The sequence below is a fragment of the Protopterus annectens genome, chromosome 13.part0 (genome assembly GCF_019279795.1).
Source record: "Protopterus annectens isolate FY-2018-M chromosome 13.part0, PAN1.0, whole genome shotgun sequence".
NCBI lineage: Eukaryota > Metazoa > Chordata > Ceratodontiformes > Protopteridae > Protopterus > Protopterus annectens.
This window is the reverse complement of record NC_056747.1, coordinates 1,239,727,367-1,239,746,922: the sequence shown is the minus strand read 5'-3', so window position 1 is coordinate 1,239,746,922 and position 19,556 is coordinate 1,239,727,367. Positions and strand designations below refer to the sequence as shown.

The following is a 19,556-nucleotide window of genomic DNA, read 5'->3' as shown; positions in this document are numbered from 1 at the left end:
ATATGAAATTGACAGTTCAAAGCTCTAGCTGACAGAGTAGCAGAAGTGTAAACTTTTTTACCCCATCTCTCTAAGGACCTGGATTCCCTTTCAGAGGGAGGGTTTTAGCAGATGTAGTTGCTACAGCCTTAGGGCCCTGGGAGATAGTCTCTGGATCTGCAAAAGGAGCCTTGTATAAATGGTGATGAGTGACCGGGACCCTGTAGAACCTATCGGGCTTAGCAGGGGCCGGAGGTAATGAATCAGGAGCAGTGCAAGCATCATTAAATGCACCATCTACAACAGAAAGAACTGGAGGTATAGCTAAAGGCCTATGCTGTGGCAAATGTAGAAAGGTTCTAAGCCTTTTTCTGGAGTCTGAGAAATCTTGGCCCTGCCACTGAAATTGTTCCCTCATAGCATGCAAGGTTTCCCCAAAGGAAAATTCCTCAGGTGGAGAGGCTGAAGGTAAGGACTCTTCAGCATCAGAGTCTTCGTAAGGGGAATAAGGAGCCTCAGGAGGATCTGTATGTTCTGAGTCATCAGAGGAATCGTCTGTGGATACTGGCTCTGGGGGCTCTGCTCTAGGCCTCTTCTCTGGAGGAGGATGAGTGGTCCTGTCTGGATGAGGCTGGGATCCACGAATTAAAGAAATGAGATCCTCTGCCAAAGAAAGCATATGGGAACTGGTGCTGGGCCTGTGAGAGGGGGGCTTGACAGGCACAGTTTTTGAAGCTTTAGCTGCTTTAGCCCTGGCAAAGGCCTTAATAGACATGGCTGCAGGAGGCCTAGCAGCTCCACGTGCAGGGGTTGAAATATCCAAGGGAACAGTGTCTGATAATTCCTGAGAAACCGCAACTGCAGGTTGGATTTCAGAAGACGATTCCACCAGGTTAGAAGAGGCCTCGGTAGAAGGCATGTTTTCGGCTGGGGGAAGAACCGCTTGCTCGGTTTCAGCCGAAACCGAGACACTCGTGGTAGGCTTAACAGCGGTTTCGGCCGAAACCGCGGACCGCGAGTGTTGGTCCTTTTCCCTGCGTTTTTTGGTTATTTGTGAAGTCGGAGGATCCGACGGCATGATATAAGCAAAATCAGAGCCGAAAAACTGCTCTGCAAATTCCGACCGACGTCTAAGCGTCCGACGGTTAAAAGAAGCACAGGCTAGACAAGCTGCTACGTCGTGATCTGGGCCTAAACAAGGTAAGCAGTAAGAGTGGAAATCTTTATGAGGTATTTGTTTCCCACAAGTTAAACAGTTATTCACTTTTTCTGACATCGGCTGAGGCAAGAAAGAGTCCCCAATGGGGTACTTAGCTTTTTAGAAGTCCTCGAAGTAGTATTCGATAGTAGTAACCTCTGGTTCTGACCGACCGGCACTTGCGAACAGCTTCTGCTTCGGGCGCCACGCGGCAAGAAAGACTGAGGAAAATGGCGTCGGCTGATGCCTTTATACCCGAAAAACTGCAGCTATGACGTCGGGTGAAGCGCGACACCAGCCGAAGCCAGACCCAGACTTTGGAATCCGGCCGACCGAAGGGCTGCCTGACGACAGGACTACCCATTTGTAAGGACTGCAGATGCATCCTTGAAGGACATCTTTGGCTCCAGGTGGAAGGGAAGTCCTGGTCAGGGTTGGAATTCATCTAGCTGCCAAAGGTTGATAGACAAGCCTCACTATGGTCTAATTCAGAGAGAGACTCCTGGTGGGCTGTGTAGATACTCCGAAAGGAGAGTCTGGTCTTTCCAGAAAAGGGATATATATTGTTGTCCAAGGAATGGATCTATAGTTTGAGAATATCTGGTCCTAGGTAATATTTCAGATTTTGGCGCAGTGGACAGAACCAATTTTGATGCAGAGTTTGTTTCTGGTACTGAGGATTTAGTCGGTACAGAAGCAGGTGTAGAATTTGTTGGTTCAGTGGTTGCCAACAGCTTCGGCCCTGTAGAACTAGTCATGGGTGGTGGAGATTTTGCCATTTTCGGTTCAGAAACTGTCAGGACGCTTCGGTTTCGTAGAATTCGGAACCGAATGGCTTCTCTTTTTCTTCTCTTTCCTGGGAGGTGGTGAGACCTCCACCTCAGAAAGGGCCTCTGAAAAAGAGGTTTATAACAAGCCCTTAAGTCTGAGTTTGTTTTTGCACTCAGCAAGAGTGCGAGAACTATACATTTTTACACAGGTCACAAGGAGGTTGAGTCTGGAGATGGGGAACTCCAAGGCAGTAGACACACAGAGTGTCCATCCAAAGTGGACATTTTTTGCCCACACTTATCACATTGCTTGAATCCCATCATTCCTTTTTTGTCCGACATATTTAAAGTAAAAACCATTGCACAAAACAGTCAAATACAAGCAGAAACCCCACAGAAGGCAGAAGAAAATGATGATAATAATAATAATAAAGTATAAGATATACAAGTTTTTTTTGTTTTTTTTTTTTAAGAAAGGGGAGAAGGAAAGGAAATACCAATGATGGTAATAGGATTACCACAAGGGTGAAGGAGGGGCCATACCAACAATGGTACTTAGACTACCAAAAAACAGGTAGGAAAAGGATAAAGGTCACAGATAAGAGAAAGAACAGGAGATATATAATTGTTATGAAAGGGTATAAGCAAATTCAAAGGTAGATATGTAGGAAAAAAATATCAAAATCTATCACTTAGCTGAGAGAGATGGCTTGACATGTATTGAAAAGTATGTGGCAAACAAGATCTGAAGAGAAGGAGAAGAGGGGCACTACGGGTAGGACTTGGCTCAGAGTTTTTGGCTGGCGCGAGCTTGTATACTGGCTGGGTCGGTTCAGAGGACGGAACTGAATTCCTATCAGTAAGGAATGAATGAAGACTTACAACATCAGATAAATATTTACCATGCATTGAACACGTGACTCACCGGTTAAACAAGTCATTTGTTTTAAGATAATTGTCTGACTGTGTATCCCTGTTACAATACTCAATGAATTGAAACAGTTCGCACTCCTCTTCCTATAAACCAGTTTTAACTGTCCACACTGCACACCCATGTACAAGGGACTAAAATAATTTGATATTCTTTAAAAGCACACTATGTGCTACATATGCCATTTTTAAGAAAAGAATATGCTGTCCAATGACTCATAAGATAATTGTTAAGAAAGCGCATGCTAGGTTCTAGGAACTCAAACAAATACATTGCTCCAATTTTAAACACATCTAGGAATATTCTTTTTCAGGTGCTTTGTACACCTTCAGGACAAATGGCTGTCACCTCAGCATATAATGGGGGGGGGGGATAGTCTAGATAATTTCATGACAACATTTATTTGGTATACATACAGGCCCTCATCTGTTCTACAAAAATCAGTGAAATGTCCATTTCCAGCTCTCAGCAGGCAATTTTGTAATATGCAGAGGGTGCAGTTTCAAATTAAGCAGGGCATTAAATCTAGAAATGTTCCAAAACAAGCTGGCATATGTGAATGCACATCAAAGTATCAGCCGTAAACAGCTTTCCAAGACTGTAGTTCTTTACTAGCATGGGGTGGCCTCCACAATGCACACACATATGCCATATATTTAACATGCTGCGAGAGATCATACAGACGACAAAAATGTTTTTAAAGTGAAAATGGTATTTCCCAAACTATCACCAGGCAAGCCTCTTTTATAAAGAGAAGTGCTCCCTAAAATGTAAAGCATATGGTATACAGAGTACAGGAATTAACAGCATTCAGTTTATCACTCAAGCCCCTCTGCCATGTACAACCCATCAAAGCAACTCTTTGAAATGGCTGACACTTATGTAACTGTACCAGGAGTAAACACTGAGGTCTTAATGTGTCTCAAGCATTCTGACCACCCTTCTACTTTTTTTTTCGTCAGGCACTTGCAATCAGACACTGCTTTTTACATAAAACTATAAGTACAGAGCTGCTTCACACATACCCCAAGAGACATGTTACTCAGCAAGGGCAAAAAACAGACATAAAACTTCATATGCGTTATTTAGTAAGTAAATACTTGTATTTAATCAAGAACTTTTGTTTTAGTGCCCCTTTGTGTTCTCTTTTCAGACTCAAAGATCAATCCAAAGCAAACTACTAAACCCACAACTGTAAACTAGCCACCATACAATGTAGCTGTCAGTCTTCAATCATGGTCCTAAAAGGACTATGCGGTGCTTGCCATGGGGCAACAGTGGTTTATGTGCTAAGGGTACAATATCATTAATTTCCTTACCAGCTACAAGCACTTTGAGGGAGTCTTCACAAGAACTCTTCGATACTAGCAAAGGTTCATCATGCATAGTTTATTAAGTAAACACAGGACAATATATATATATATATAACCAAAATAGCCCCTACTGTTACAACTGAATCAGATCTAACACCTACACTTAGCCAGGTACATAATCATAGAAACAGCCCACCTACCATAGTACCTGAGGAAAGTTTGGTCATAGATGTCAAAGTCTAACTGCAATAACTGGACTAAATTAATGAATCACTACTTTCAGTCTTTCAGGTTTTCAAATGCTTGATTGTTCTGAATCCACAAATACCCAGGATCATAACTGGTCACCACTGCATTCCTGGTTATTCCCTCTTTCGCTGATAGCACTATTAAACTGAATTCTACTACTTTCAGTCCACCTGAGACAGAGACAAACTGAAGTTACAATGTCCTTCTGTAGTATCAAAAAAAAAAAAAAAGGTTCCCACAGAAAATCACATACCCACCAGTCAGAATACAATGGTCCAGGTTTAACATTGCCTTAGGGATTAATTAAGTGATTCAGACCAACAATCTAATCTGGGCAACTCTGACATAATGGATGGGGGAGGTTGGTTAACCCCTCCCCTAATACAAATAAATAAACACAGATGAAACAAACAAGCCCATGTACCATACATGTAACAGTTTACTATAAGAAACTGGGACAGCTTTTCCTAGTGTTGACCTAAAACTTTTTTTCTACTATTGTCTTTTACCACACCCCCACTATCATAACCAAATACACCAGGTAAGTAGGGGGAGTAAACAATAACGCATAACTTAATTTCAGAAAAGCTGAATACTTCTCAGTGAAACACTGCAAAAAACAAGACAGGCTGTGGAATTTGTGGTAGCAAGCATGATCTGGTAAACTTGCAACCCCAGTCTGGGCCAAACTCTGACTTCTGACTGAAGACTGGGAAAGATGTAAATATACTGCAAAGCTGTTCCTGTATCAAAGGGCTCCCTTAGACAGCATCACTGAACTCATTTGCCCACTACAACATTACTAACTCCAGACACAGAACAGGCAAGTAAGAATGAGGCCAAAAATACTAAGGCCATGTACAGTGGGACTAGAAGCAGGCCTAAGAGCCCTAGCATTAGGTTCATAGGCTCATAGATTAGTACTAGACTAACTGCTCGTGAGCCATTTTAAGCCTAGCCAATTATCCCTTGAGACTCAAACCCTATACCTTCTATTAGTAAGGCAAACACCTTAACCATTAGGCCACCTTCCCAACATATAAGCCAATACCCTCTCCCCCTCAGGTGGCAGTACTAAAAAAAAAATCCTTTTCATACTATGATATAAACGTCATCTACAACTCCATGACTAGGTGCTAGAGAGACAGCATATCACCAGATGTACCAACATATCTAAAAGCACTTTTTTCAAAATGTCTGGTTGTCATTAACAAAACTATGCAGAACAGCTCAAGGCTTGGATCATGCCAATGTCAGTGGTCAACAAGAAGGTGTCTCTCTTCCGCTCTGCCTTGCGCACTATAGAAATCATACTCCCACAAACACCCTTAAATGCATTGCTGCTGGCATTTAAGCAAGTCATACAATTCAGAAGAAAAAGTCTGTCTACTTGTCACCCACCAGAATGTAACCCGAGGTACTTCAAACAATGCTCTCAGGGTGCAGAAGGTAAAACTACTAGATCACACAAAGAATCTCACACTCAACAGATACTGGAACATCAAGACAAGGTATCACAACATAGCTTATCCCAGCTATCAAAAACATATCTACTGGTTTGCAATGCTTTCCTGTGAGTAGACCATTGCAACGTTTCTTTTTTCCCTGCCATTACGAAACCCAGGTAGAGCACAAAATAAGTGTACTTCAGGCTTCTGTAACACTGATGCACTGCAGAAGAAATTCATACATAAAACAAATAATAAAAACAACCTATAACCTTCACCGTTACTATGAAAAAGAAAACAGCAATAAAGCAGTTTACTTGGGATATCAGTCAAAACTAAACTCTTGACTATGAATTTAATAATACTGTTCACTGTCATGATTCCATTAGCTTTTAGTAATGCAGCTCCTGTGCCATTAGACAACTACTTAAAAAAATCACACACACACACACGTCCAGGAATCTGCAAGATTAAGGGGCTCTAAGAAACAACTGTAGGAATTTGTGTTCTTAAACTCTAGGAGAAGAGAATTCCTAGTCACAGTCCTGTAGAAAATACATGTGTTCCCTCAAAAGGCACTTGCTTATATTGTGAACATCAGCAATTTCAGCCATGTGGTACGCAAAACCAGCCAAGACACACAACTTAACCTAAGTTCCTGGACAGCAAGGCTTTAGTGACGAGTCATAAGCAGCATAGCCACATCCCTAACAGACTGTTTGATTGTTGGTGCCTCCCAGCAGCAGCAAAGATCTAAGTACAACTCTCATTAAGAGATTTCAGGACATGTGGGATACAACATAGTCGTACAGAGCATATCAGGATCTACTCTAACCAAATTTAAAAAACGAGGGTTATACAACTGCTAAATCTCACAAGCAAGCAAAGCTACAAAGGTTACACAGTCAACAGCAGATGGAAAGCGATGCAGAAGCTGTTCTGTCAGGCAAGTAACACTTACACTCAAATTCCAAAATACAATATTATATTTGACTCTGGACAGTTATGACCCCTTCACAAAATGTAGTTTTTTTTATTAAAACTACAGATGCACCAAATCCTGATGTCAACCACAAGTACTCCTCCCAATGCAGACTCATGTTCTGTAACACCACGGTGCAGGAAACACCTTCTTTTGTTTGCTGGTAAATATCGAGCACAAAGTACACACACAGCAATGATCCTGAGAAATACAGTGTGACTATCACATTAACAGATGTTAGTACATTTAAGTACCAGCTAGCTATCATTAACAAAGACTCACTCGTTCAGAATGAGCAAGTACTTACTATACAACACCAGAAAATGTCCTAAAGGCTATTGTTCATTTTTCCCTTACCCTGTCTTCTTCTTTCTAAGTGGAAATATCTCCTGTTTTGCAGTGGTTAGCACTCATGTTTCCCGATCAGTGGGTAACATCTTAAACCCTAAGGGCTCCCAAGGTCTTGCCTCCATGCTTCTGTCCACAGTGAGATAGAGCTTTTCGTTGTCCCAGCTTGCTCTCAACTGCTGCACTTCTGCAGCAAAACAACATGTCAATCAACTAGCTGGCCAACAAGCAACTTGCCCAGAATCTGCAGCCTTTAAAAGGCTGAGTCTGGAAGCATCACACTGCTTGACAACAATCCAAGTTACAGGTGGAATCAAAGGCTTTTGTAAAAGCTCAAGCTAAATGTCATTTGCTTGATTATAAATATGAACTTACATTTGCATTGTATTTTTCAGAAAATGGGAATGCATGTATGTATGCATAACTTTTGAAAGCAGTTTTTCAGTACAGAGAATGTAATTTTCTGGTAATCAAGAGTAAATGAGTATTTAAATATTTACTGACAGATAAGGAGGGTGAGCTGATCAAAAGTACTTTTGTAGCCACAACCCTGTGATATTCAGCAGAAAAAAACAAAGGAAATTCCCTGCTGGTCCACTGACAGAAAACAGTAGAACACAAAGATAATAGGATACCTTTTATATTGTCAGCATAAGTTACTGGACTAACATCAAGCTTTCAGAATAGCATGAGACCATAATCAAAGAGTTGTTAATTTACTAATGTTAGATATGTTTTATCCCCATTTGTATCTAGAAAGGGAGAACTGTATATAGATTCCTCTTTTCCAGTGGTAAAAATAATTACACTGTGATGAAAAATCTTAACAGAGTGGAGCTCAGCTGCACAAACCTGTAAGGAGCAGTGTGTGTGTGTGTGTGTGTGTGTGTGTGTGTGTGTGTGTGTGTGTGTGTGTGTGTGAAAAACATGGCTACCATGGATGTTGTCTACCAGAAAACTGAAGGCCCTTCCCAAATGATACATTACAGCTCGTGTTTATTTAGGAGAGAAAAACACTTGCCATTAGTTCAAATTATTTAACCTGACATTGGACACAAAAAAATGAAACCACAAAGATATACAAGAAGACTCATTAAATCCAAAAAAGTCATAATTTATTGCTGTTCAAGAAACGTATCTGAAGTAGACGATTCGGTTAAAATACAAAATAAGAGTAGCCAGGTCACAGTGTTTATGTTATGTCACATTATGTTAAAAAAAAGACCACCACGGGAATAAAACACTAACTTAGAATGTGTAAATATCTCTAAAGTGGTAAAATGTATATATATATATATATATATATATATATATATATATATATATATGTGAATAGGACGGCATGACCATCCCAACAAAAATACTGAAAGAAGCATGTTATGAGCAGTTAACTTGCTATATGTAATTGTGTTTAGTTAACAGACGACAAAGCACGTAGCCGTCATGGAATCACATAATCACTTTGGTTACATCTTGTAAGCATTTAGTCCTAGTTGGCACTTTTGAAGGGTAGAAGTCCACACACAGCCTTATTAAAATGTTAAAATAAGGAATATTAGAGTCTGACTGTGAAGCTCGTCATAGCTGGCACCTTTGAAATAATGAACATAACCTTATTATAAGGTTAAAATACTGACTATATAGTGCCAGCTAGGACTTGATGCTTACAAAATGTAACAACAGATGCTGTGATTCCAGGATAGTTACTTTCATTCCTTCTTGCTTGCTTTTCTGACAATCAAAATTATAGTCACCAGTGTTACTATTAGTTTTCTCTAGTTTGTGGGTTGAAAGGTTCCTTCATTGTATAGAGTACTCACCTGCTCAAAATAAATATCAAATAACCCCTCAAAATATTAATTTTCTTACAGTAGCTAAACTACTGAACACTGTAGGAAAAAAAATAAAAGAATTGGAGATGGCAGCTATAAAATATGGAAGGAAAAAATACATAGAAGTAAATGAAATTTGTGGAAATAATCCATGCAGAATAATGTTCAAGAGAACAGAAATTTAAGGGAAGACGGGACTTGAGTAATCTATGCAACGTGGGAGTGAATGAGAATTGTAAAAAAAAAATTAAAGGTTTTCTCTTCAACAACTGTATGTGTATTCACGTCACTGATAAAATGTGTTTAAAATACAATAAATAGTAATTAAACATGACTGGTATTTTGTACTTTTAACACCTAGCACCTTTGCAATTTTGTGCTACTTCTCCCTCACCTGTCTACTCCTTCCAATTTCTAATTATACTCTGATCACTGGAATGAAACATCTCTATCTCAACTGATCAACCCCATCTACAAAAACTACTTGATGAGCAATGTACTACAAATAAAAAGTTTAACACTGGCACAACAGCTTCAACAATATTTAAGGCTATTCATTTAGGGAACAGAATGTTATCTGTAGAGTGCTGAATGTAACAACTCATTACACTAACTTCTAGCACTAGTTTTACTTTTATTGTGTAGTTAACTAGCCAAGATCTTCTAGGAAAACTCTCCATTAGTGGGATGGCCCCACTCCACTGAATTTAATAGGAATCATAATGATGCTGTGCTCACAGGGAGACTTCTTCAATCATATTGTACAAGTACTGGGATAATCAAGCATTAGCTTAGAAGATTTAACACAGAGAAAGCTCCTTAACCCAAACACGTCACCACTCTGCAAATTAAAGAAACTCATATGGGGGGGGGGGCTTTTAGTAAAACATAATGGCTGGTAATTTCATACTTGAAATCGCAAACTACAGGAAAACTGACTTCTGTCCTTTGTACACTAATACTTGATATTTCATTGCTGTTATTGGGATATGTTGCTAAAATCCTACTGTGTGCAATAAAATGAAAATCTAGTCTACAATACAAGCAAATCAGGCACTAATGGAAAGGCTTGCAGGCTACATTAGGTCATAAAAAGTTAAAAAAAAATCTGACAGCCCTGAAACACAGAAAGCTTAGTGGATCAGCCTACCCATCAAAAAGTGGCAAGTAATGCTGTAAAGTCAGTACTGAAATCAGATCTACAAAATAAAAGCAGCTCCAAAAATGAACATTCTGAAAGACAGATTCATCTTTGTACTGTATAAAAATGCTTTGCATGGTATCCCTTTGAGAATGAACATTATATTTAAGGATCAGATATCATATTTCCTAAGGATCAACTATAAATTTTATTTAATGCAATATGACCACTAGAGCACTCAACTCACTTAACCATTTTTAGTCTCATCCTATGGAAAAAGAAGAACAATAAAGCGATTAAATTCACTAGCTATTACAACGATGCTGTTTTTTTTTTTTTGTATTTTATTCCGTGCCCACATATGCCTTTAGATTATCAGTCTGTACAGTATGCTGCTCAATGGCATTAGCATATTCCCCAAACGGGAATGGGAGGGGGGTCAATATCCTGCTTTCCAGAGTAACTCCCTATACAGAATATTTGGTCTGTTGCAGGGCTTTTCTTCCTTTCTATAAAATTACTCACCATCTACTCTTTAAATGTTTTTGGATCTGTTGTGGAGCTTTTCTCCCCGGGCCTCCACTGAAAATAGTCCACTGGCTCAGTCAGGCTTTCCCAGTTTCAAAGAACAAATAAATACATTCTCATAGCCCAACAGGTGCAGTTAGCATCATTTAGAGAAGCTCTCACTTCTCATTTCACCCTCAAGTTCCAAAACCAAATACAGCTTTTGCTGTAATATAGGATTGTGCCACCATTTACAAGTATAAAAAGTGACTTCCAACAGCCATTCTTAATTTGGGGGTTGTAAATCTCACAAGTATATCAAATAGTTTTAGGGACTAGCTTGCAAATGTCATCATAACTGTGTCCTACAAATTCACAATTAAGTTTTCAAGCAACAAAAAATAATTTAAAAGAAATGATACTCCTTACAGCTCATATACTATAATATAATTATATATTTCAATATTTTGCCATGTAGTTAATCTTCTCCATCTGCACTTGCCAGGACTTGCTCATTGCCAACACGGGATGGTTCATAGGTAGGTACTAGGCTATCGGCCCAAGGGCCTAAGTAAACATAGGCTATCAGCCCAAGGGCCTAAGTAAGCCTAGCCAACAAGGTTCCCTGGCTTACGCCACCCAAGAAAGTTATTTTCCTGTGCCCCTCTCAAGCAGAGCCACATAAGTGATCCCCAGGGTGTATTTCCTATTTTCCATCCACTCATCAAGATTTTTCTTGAAAAGTGCTAATGAGGAACTTTGCTTGACATAGATGGGTAGCTTGTTCCAGAAGAGTAGTTGTCACTTAAAACCAAATGTCTGCAACTCGGCATCTCCAGAAGAATTTGCCTTTGTATGAAATACCGCGGTGGTACAGCAGTAGTGTTGTTGCCTCACAGCAAGAGGTTCTCCTGTTCGATTCACAGCTGGAGTGCCTCCTGTGTGGAGTCTGCATACCCCCCCCCTCCCGTGGTCGAGTAGCCTCCAAAAGATGTGTGAATGGGCGTGCCTTCACTGAATGTTGGGTGTCGGGCCAGCAACTCAGCATCATAAAAAAATCTACTGCCAATCATTAGCGGACTGGAGTTCCGCTGTGGCAACCCCTAACTGAGAAAAGCCGAAAAGACAAACCACAACAACATGACAATGACATCTATTTTTTTGTCTTAACAATGCAGTCCAATGATCCCAGAACCTAGAATAGTCGCTGGTTCCTACTGTCATGTGTTGACATTTTGGCACTTCTGGTCATGCCCCACAGGATGTACTGCTGTGTTATGCATCCATATGAAGACATTCTAATAAGAGAATTATGCAGAGAATCTGAAATGAAAGTGCAGTTAGATAGCCTAATCAATTCTAGTCTCACTGCTGGTGTAGACCAATTACCTGGTCATGTGACTACATAAAATCAGTTATAGCTTATTTTTGAACCCTTGCAATTCTGAGGTATGGTATGTCACTCAAGCTATTTTTTTTTTTAATCGACTACAGTGCTTTCGTTTAAGAAAATGTGTTTGAAGTTTGGATCTCTCACTGTTGTGTTCAGTCAGTTAATTAGCTATGTGCTGCATGCATCACAGTCATCATGGTTTTGTCCACTGACTTGCAATATAAATCAAGTGTGACCCAAGAACAACAACACTGCAAGTCAGAGTTTTTTTCTGACCCCATCCATGCGACAGTGTGAAGAATACTTCTCAACTAAAATTTTGCCTTGTCTGATGTGTTCATTTACAACACCAAACCAAATCTGCTACACACAAAGACAAGTTTAAGCAATATATTTTGTGGTAAATCGTATTCCTTAGAGTATATCCGACTTTCTCAGTAATCTTACAATCTCAAGTATTATTATTATTATTGAGACGTACTTTAATTTATAGCCAATATACATCTGATGGCTATTTCTATCCACACTACATTTTTACATAAAACAAGATCATGTAAGTATCTACGCCACAAGCACAGTGTTCTAGAGATATCACAATCCTTTGTTGAGGAATTGTGTGTGAAACAGCAATGATTACGACTTAAAAAGGAGAAAGAGCAGAAGCACATAGGTCAGATGGAATATGTTTTGGGATAACTAGCTAGAATGAGAAATGGCAGCTAGCAGCTTAGTTGGGACTACAAAAAGCATTTCAACACAATCGATGGTTGCAGGGCTACTGTATTCTAGGGCAATTATTTAGGGAATAGCAAGGGTTTGTTCAGTAAGACATTTATGATTCATAGGTTCATACTAGGCTATCTGCCCTAGGGCATTTATAAGCCTAGCCAGAGTGTGTTTGGCTTTCGCCACCCATTTTAAATTAATTTTGCTATGCCCTTTTTCGAGGTTAGTATACTGTGCCTCTGTCTAACAGTGACACAGAAGTGATACCCGGGGTAAACCTACTATCTCCCATCCACTCATCCAAGATTCCTCTTGAAGAGAGTCAATGAGGGACTCTGCCTAACCTGGACTGGGATTTCATTCCAGAGTGAAGGGAGCCTCTGGGTTATGAATCTGTCCTTCCAGCATGTCCTATTTATTTCAGTGCTGAGGTTCAAGTCTCTCGAGCGCGTAGCTCGATGGGATTTGGATTTTCTGAGGTGCAGCATGTCCATTAATTCCGGGTTGGACATGGCTTTATACGTCAGGCACAGATTGCCTCTGAGCAGGCAGAATGCCACTGAGTAGAGCTGGAGTTTCTTTAACCGGGCAGCATATGGCATCTGTTTGAGCCCTTTGATCCTCTTGGTGAGGTACTTTTGGGGTCTTTCCAGTTGCTGCAGGTGTCTGGTAAGGTACATCCCAAAAGAGGCATTGTACTCAATTATGGACCTGATGAGGGATGAGTCAAAAGGCACGATGACCTCCCCTGATATAGATGTGAATCCCTTCATGATTAGGTGGGCTATATAAAATGTTTTTCTAACCACTTTGGCCACGTGATTGTCAAATGAGAGATTGCTATCAACGTGGGTCCCCAGGTCCCTAATTACTTCTTCCGTACTTAATGGATTACCACCTATGTGGTAATTTGTGGGCACTTTGTTTTTGCCAAAGGGGATGACTATACACTTTTTGACGTTTAGCTTGAGGCCATGGCTCTGACACCAGTTGTCTGTTTCTATGAGGCCCTTTTGTAGGATGCTTGTGTCGGCTGGAGAGTCGATTATGGTGCCCAGTTTGCAGTCATCTGCGAACTTGGTAAGCCACAGTCCTTCCGTGTTAGCCTGTACCTCCGAGAAATATATACCGAACAAGAGAGGTCCCAGGACTGAGCCTTGTGGGACACCACTTGTAACTCGTTTGGAGTCTGACATGGCTCCAGCAATTCTAACCATGTGGGTTCTGTCCTTGAGCCAGTTTGCAACCCATCTAGTGACATAGGGGTTTATATTTAAGCTGGTGAGCTTATCTATAATGCCCGAGTGGGGTACTATATCGAAGGCTTTTGCAAGGTCCAGGTAGGCTGTGTGGACCACCTTCCCCTAGTCAATGGCCTTGGTGACTGTTTCAAAGAAATCAACCAGGTTTAAGAGGCAGGATCTGCCCTTAAAGCCGAACTGGGTAGGATCCAGTGTCTGTAGGTCCCCAATATCTTTATTTATGAGGTCCATGATGATCCTTTCCATAGCTTTGCAGACCAAGCTAATCAGGCTTATGGGGCGATAGTTTCCAGGATCCGTTGAGGCACCACCTTTGTGGAGAGGGACCACTGTTGCTGTACGTCACTCTTTTGGTACATATCCTGTAGTAAAGCTGAGATTGAACAGTAGTTTTATGTTTGGGTTTAGTTCTTCTTGGAGTTCATGTAGGACGCAGCCCGGGACACCGTCTGGTCCCACTGATGCTGTGTTTTTTGCTTTGGAGAGGGCGGCTCTTACCTGAGCATCTGAGATGTCAGGGGGGCAGCACTCTGCTGGGATAGATATTTGCCCTTTTGGTGGGGAAGGGGGGGGGGAGTTTGCGCTGAACCTGTCAGCTAGGATGCTGGCAATGTCTGTGGGTTCGGTGTACTTTTTGTCATTTTGGACTAATTCTGAGCATATCTGGGAATTCCCACCCAGGCTCCTAAGATAACTAAAGAAAGCCTTGTGATTGTCCTTAGTGTCCTGTGCAATTTTTCTCTCGAAGCTGGCCTTAAGACGATTTTATGAGTGCTCGTAGTTAAGAATTCCTTAGGGGTGTTATTTATATATATATATATATATATATATATATATATATATATGTATATATATATATATATATATATATATATATATATATATATATTAGAAGTGATGGGTTCTGCAGCCTCAAATTGTAGTAATCATGCATCTTCAACCCTTGTGGTAGGGCAGAAGCCATTCAATTAAAGCACCCAAAAATCAGGAAACTTATGGCTGTAAGTATATTAAGTAGAGTATTGTTGACTTTGGTTCATAAGCCGCGGTGGTGGTGGTGCTGCGGTAGCACTGTTGCCTCACAGTAAGACGCTGTCTGGTTCGAATCTCAGTTAGAGCATCTTCTGCATGGAGACATGCGTAAACGGACGTACTTTCGTTGAAGGTTGTGCGTCAGGGCTGGCAACTCGGTACGTAAAAATCAACTGCCAATCATTAGCGGACCGGAGTTCTGCTGTGGCGACCCCTAACCGGGAAAAGCCGAAAGTCACAACACAACATTGTTGACTTTTATCCCTATCATCCTGGAGATGCTACCATACTTTCAGAATCGAACAGTGTATACAGCTCTTCCTGTAACACTTTGCATGCAGGAGTTCAACCACCTAAACAATGCAAATGCCTTCACTCTTCCACATTATAGGAAGGGGTGAATGTAGAAGAATCTTAAGATTTACTGTAACAGCGACTTTTGGCTACTATTAGTAATATTATTCTGTTTCAGTAACACAGTCATTCTGCTTTACATTTTTTTTAAAATAGGAATCTTTTGTGAAAATCAGATAAAACATTTATATTACACAGGAATAAACCCATACACATCCAAACACAGAACAATCAAAAAAGGATTTAACAGATTTCTTCATGCACCCACTTCAAAGAACATCCTGGGTTTTGCATCATTCTGACTGACAGTCCTTCACAACATTATGTTTTGACACAGTGTGTATTCTTTAGCCTTTTTCAAATTAGTAATTGCTACACAAATACTAAGTTCATCTGTTTTCTGAATAAATAAAACCAATGTGATGTAACTTATCCAGTTTTTTTATAGCTACCATATCCTCCTCAGCATGGAAGAAACTTCGCTCTCAACACTCCCCCCATAACATGGCACAAATGGATAAAATGTGGCACACACATTTATTTCACATTTGTTGACCGGGAGAGTCCAACTTGATTACAGGTCCATTTTCAGTGGAGGCCCAGGGAGAAAAGCTCCACGAGAACAATTTTTTTTACAAAACATAGTTTTAAGGACAGACTTTTGACATACAATTTCCATAGAAGAGACTTTGACATACATATTAACTAACAGATAGGATACATTTCCTTCTCTACAGTATAATATTAAATTTTAAAAGATATTTCTAAGTTTAATATTCCTGTGATAGTATTTACTATCAGAGTAAAAGCAGAGTTGTAGAATAAGGCTCCGAGAGAGCAGATGATGCTCGCTATAGCTGAGAAGGATAACAAATTGATTCACTATATGTCTTCTCCTGGTTTTAGTTGCTTATAGAGAGCTCAACATTGCTGGGGTAGTTTTCCCTAACTCCTAGAGATAGGATGAGCAGTAGATTAACAGTCCTAAATGGGTACAGTACTAGGATTGGTTGGCTTTGCAGAGTTATTTAAGTTAGGTGAAGTGTTCTAATGAGACATTAGACTCACTACCAACCTACTAAGAACTTTAACTAGGAAGCTCACAAGATGGTTACATATGTTACTTTAAAAAAGTTCTTTTGAAGAATTAATACGATTCGGTATTAACTGTCATCACAGATATCAACTACAAAATTTGTATCATTGAATATATAACATACCCTTTCAATGTAGAATTACGAGGAATGTGGGCTTTTAAGACCCAAAATGAGGAATGTCCTTTGTAATGAGGTGTACCTGAGATACACACTTGCAGCCAGTGTGTTGTAGCTTTGACAAGTCCTTGTCCTTAGTTTTCGTAACTACAGTATGCTTTTTAGTCACAGCTCACCACCTTACATCCATATAAAGTGGAATATCACCACCTCATAATGTGGAATAAATGACAACGTGTGGTACACTTATTAACAGTATTAGTTAGAACGTTCACAGCATATATAAAATGTTACTTTATACTTCTACTTTGAGAATTATCATGATTCAACATATATTGCCAGGGATTTCTGTGAAAACCCTTAACAGGGAACATGTGACTGACCTTTTCAATATGAAACAATATACATCATGGAATAGTTAAACCTTAAAATGAGGAATGTTCCTCCTAATGAGATACCGTTGAAGGATACATTTTCAACGAGGAAGAAACTTAAAAGTGTGGGGCTTAATTTTTCCATGCCATGTTCTGGGGCCTACTAATCTGAAAGTCAACGTGCTATATATTATATTTGTTAGTTATGTAAAGTATCCGGGGACAACTGGTGTAACGGTTTTTAAATCCACATTTCTGCAATTGTCTTCTCAGTATGATTATCAAATTAATATGTTAGGCTGTTTGCAAGGCATTTAAGTCACTTAACTGTATAATTTTATTTTCTTACCCATCCAGTGGTGAATTTTAGCTATCCCGTGTTCAATATTTCTTTATGCAATTACCATGATAACGATTTGTTTTCAACCCACTTTTCTACACCAATTTGCATCAGCTTTCTATTAACTTTTACTTCAACTTTCTACCGTTTACATTATAGTGTCTTCATGGGAGTCTGAGAGCGGGTATTGGACTCACAGGTTTCAAAGTGTTCACTTATGGTTTTATTAAAAAATAGTACATGCTTTAAGCATTTTAACGCCGCAGCAGTCTCAAATGTAATGAGTGCATTCCTGATGTTTATCAGGATTCAGGACCAATACAAAGTTCTCCATGCAAGATTGTTCGCGGTAATCTACCAGTGTAGTACCTCGCGGGCGGTGCTGCGCTGGTTAGGGCGTGTCCACATTGACTGGCAGGTTATCGCACATCTGAGCGACAAGGTATGCTAATTTCCCGTCCTAAACCAAGTACTTTGTTATAAAAACACCTTACTTTCAGCATTTCCAGTGTCCCAGACTACATATGTTTTTTTAGAAAAACACCTCACATTCAGCTGTTCCACTGTCCTAAACTATGTTTTTAGCAAAACACCTTACATTCAGCTGTCCCACCGTACTTATTTGGCTTGAAAATTCCATCAACCTCACCCCGTATAAACTAAGCTGTCAAATGGAATTTTAGTCCTCCGACATATTAGCTCATGTGCCTTTAAGACACTATCTTTTCGCCGGAGCAATTTAATACTCCTACCCATCCCCCACTCCGGATATACAATCAGCATTGTATAGCTGATGTCGAAAAATCGTTCACAATGTCGGTAGGTAAAAAATAAATTGAAAAAGCAAAGCTTGCTTTAAAAACAAACAAATCACTGTGGTGGTATCCATTATTTTATTAAAGAAAACAGTGAACCACACGCCGCTGAGGTGGTTTGGACAAGTATCTCCTTTCCCGAGGTTACGGGACGCGGCTTGCCCCGAGTAGTTGAAGTGACAAAATAAACAGCTCGTGCGCATCCTATGACATCTGTACGTTTGAAAAGGCTTAATGATGCAGTTCAATGCTTGCTGCTGTCAACAGAAAGGAGAGAGAACTCCAAACAGGGAAGTTATATTTCCAAGAATTAACCAAGAAGGTGTTGGTGGAGAAAATTTGATCAAAGTCCGCTGTAGCACAGACCACAAGGGGCGTAAAATGGAGTGAGAGAGCAGCATTTTTTATTTACGGTTAAACTTTATAACAGGAAAGGCAGGTTGAGTTAAGTGACTGCTACTTTTTACGGACATGCTAGGGTGGGGGCATTGTTCAAACCGCCTCCTACTTATTGCTTGTAAAACAAAAGACCCACTGAATCGTGCTTGCACAGACAATTGGAAAGCATGTCCTCAATCTACCTCTCACAGGTTAACCTTATTTTCTCGTTTTCGGTTATTTTACACCTTTCAAATTAGGTTTTCCGTAGAATACAACGGAAAAAAATGCACCTTTACCTTAGTCATACAAACAAGTACTGAGTCCACGTTAAACTTGCTTATTCTAAATTAGTTGCCTTGTAAATTGTTGTGCTTACCCTGTATACTGAAAACAAATGCTTAACACACCTTTCCTGGCTGCATGGCTTCCACACCACTTACCGTAGGGAGGTTATTTCCCTACTTCAAAGTTGAACCCAGCAACGAGATAGGTTAGAATTCTGGGTACATAAAGGTTTCTAGGGCATTAACAGCTAGTTGTTACTTTAAACGGGTAATAAATCTATTAATATTTTAAAATGCAATTTATTACTTTGCCTAAAACTAGTGATCCAAGTTGATTGAATTTACTTAACAAATGTAGACCGGATTGGGAATCACAGGCAATGGCCTTATGGTTCATAGATTAGTACTATTAGTTGGATATTTAAAGGAATACTACGGGGAAAAAAACACTTTTTTTTTTTTATCTTTTCTTGAATTTGTACACATGGGTAACTCGTATTTATCAGGAAGTAGTAGTCACTACATATTATTTTGTGTTTGTAACCCCAATGCCCTTCTGGGGGCAGACCTCCTGATCAGAGCTTGCTTCCTTCAAAGTCAAAATCGTCCCCGTAATGCAGTAGTTGTTGAAATTATAATGCTCATGGCTGGGCTGTCATATAGTTTCATAGGTTGATACTAGG

General features: G+C 39.9%; 1 protein-coding gene across 5 annotated transcripts in view; it reads right to left on the bottom strand.

Annotated features, from left to right (window-relative positions):
- The window catches only part of LOC122788226 (solute carrier family 25 member 39-like), a 389,064-nt gene extending 370,043 nt beyond the window's left edge, over nt 1-19,021 (bottom strand). Inside the window, exon 1 of one of the 5 annotated variants that reach the window (XM_044055249.1) lies at nt 18,966-19,021. The gene's annotated coding sequence lies outside the window, so the exon portion shown is untranslated. Of the gene's footprint in view, nt 1-7,227; nt 7,425-17,402; nt 17,744-18,042; nt 18,064-18,965 lie in introns of those variants that run through there. The other 4 variants (XM_044055252.1, XM_044055251.1, XM_044055253.1 and 1 more) reach the window with 4 other exon arrangements.
- Nucleotides 19,022-19,556: the final 535 nt, after the last annotated feature.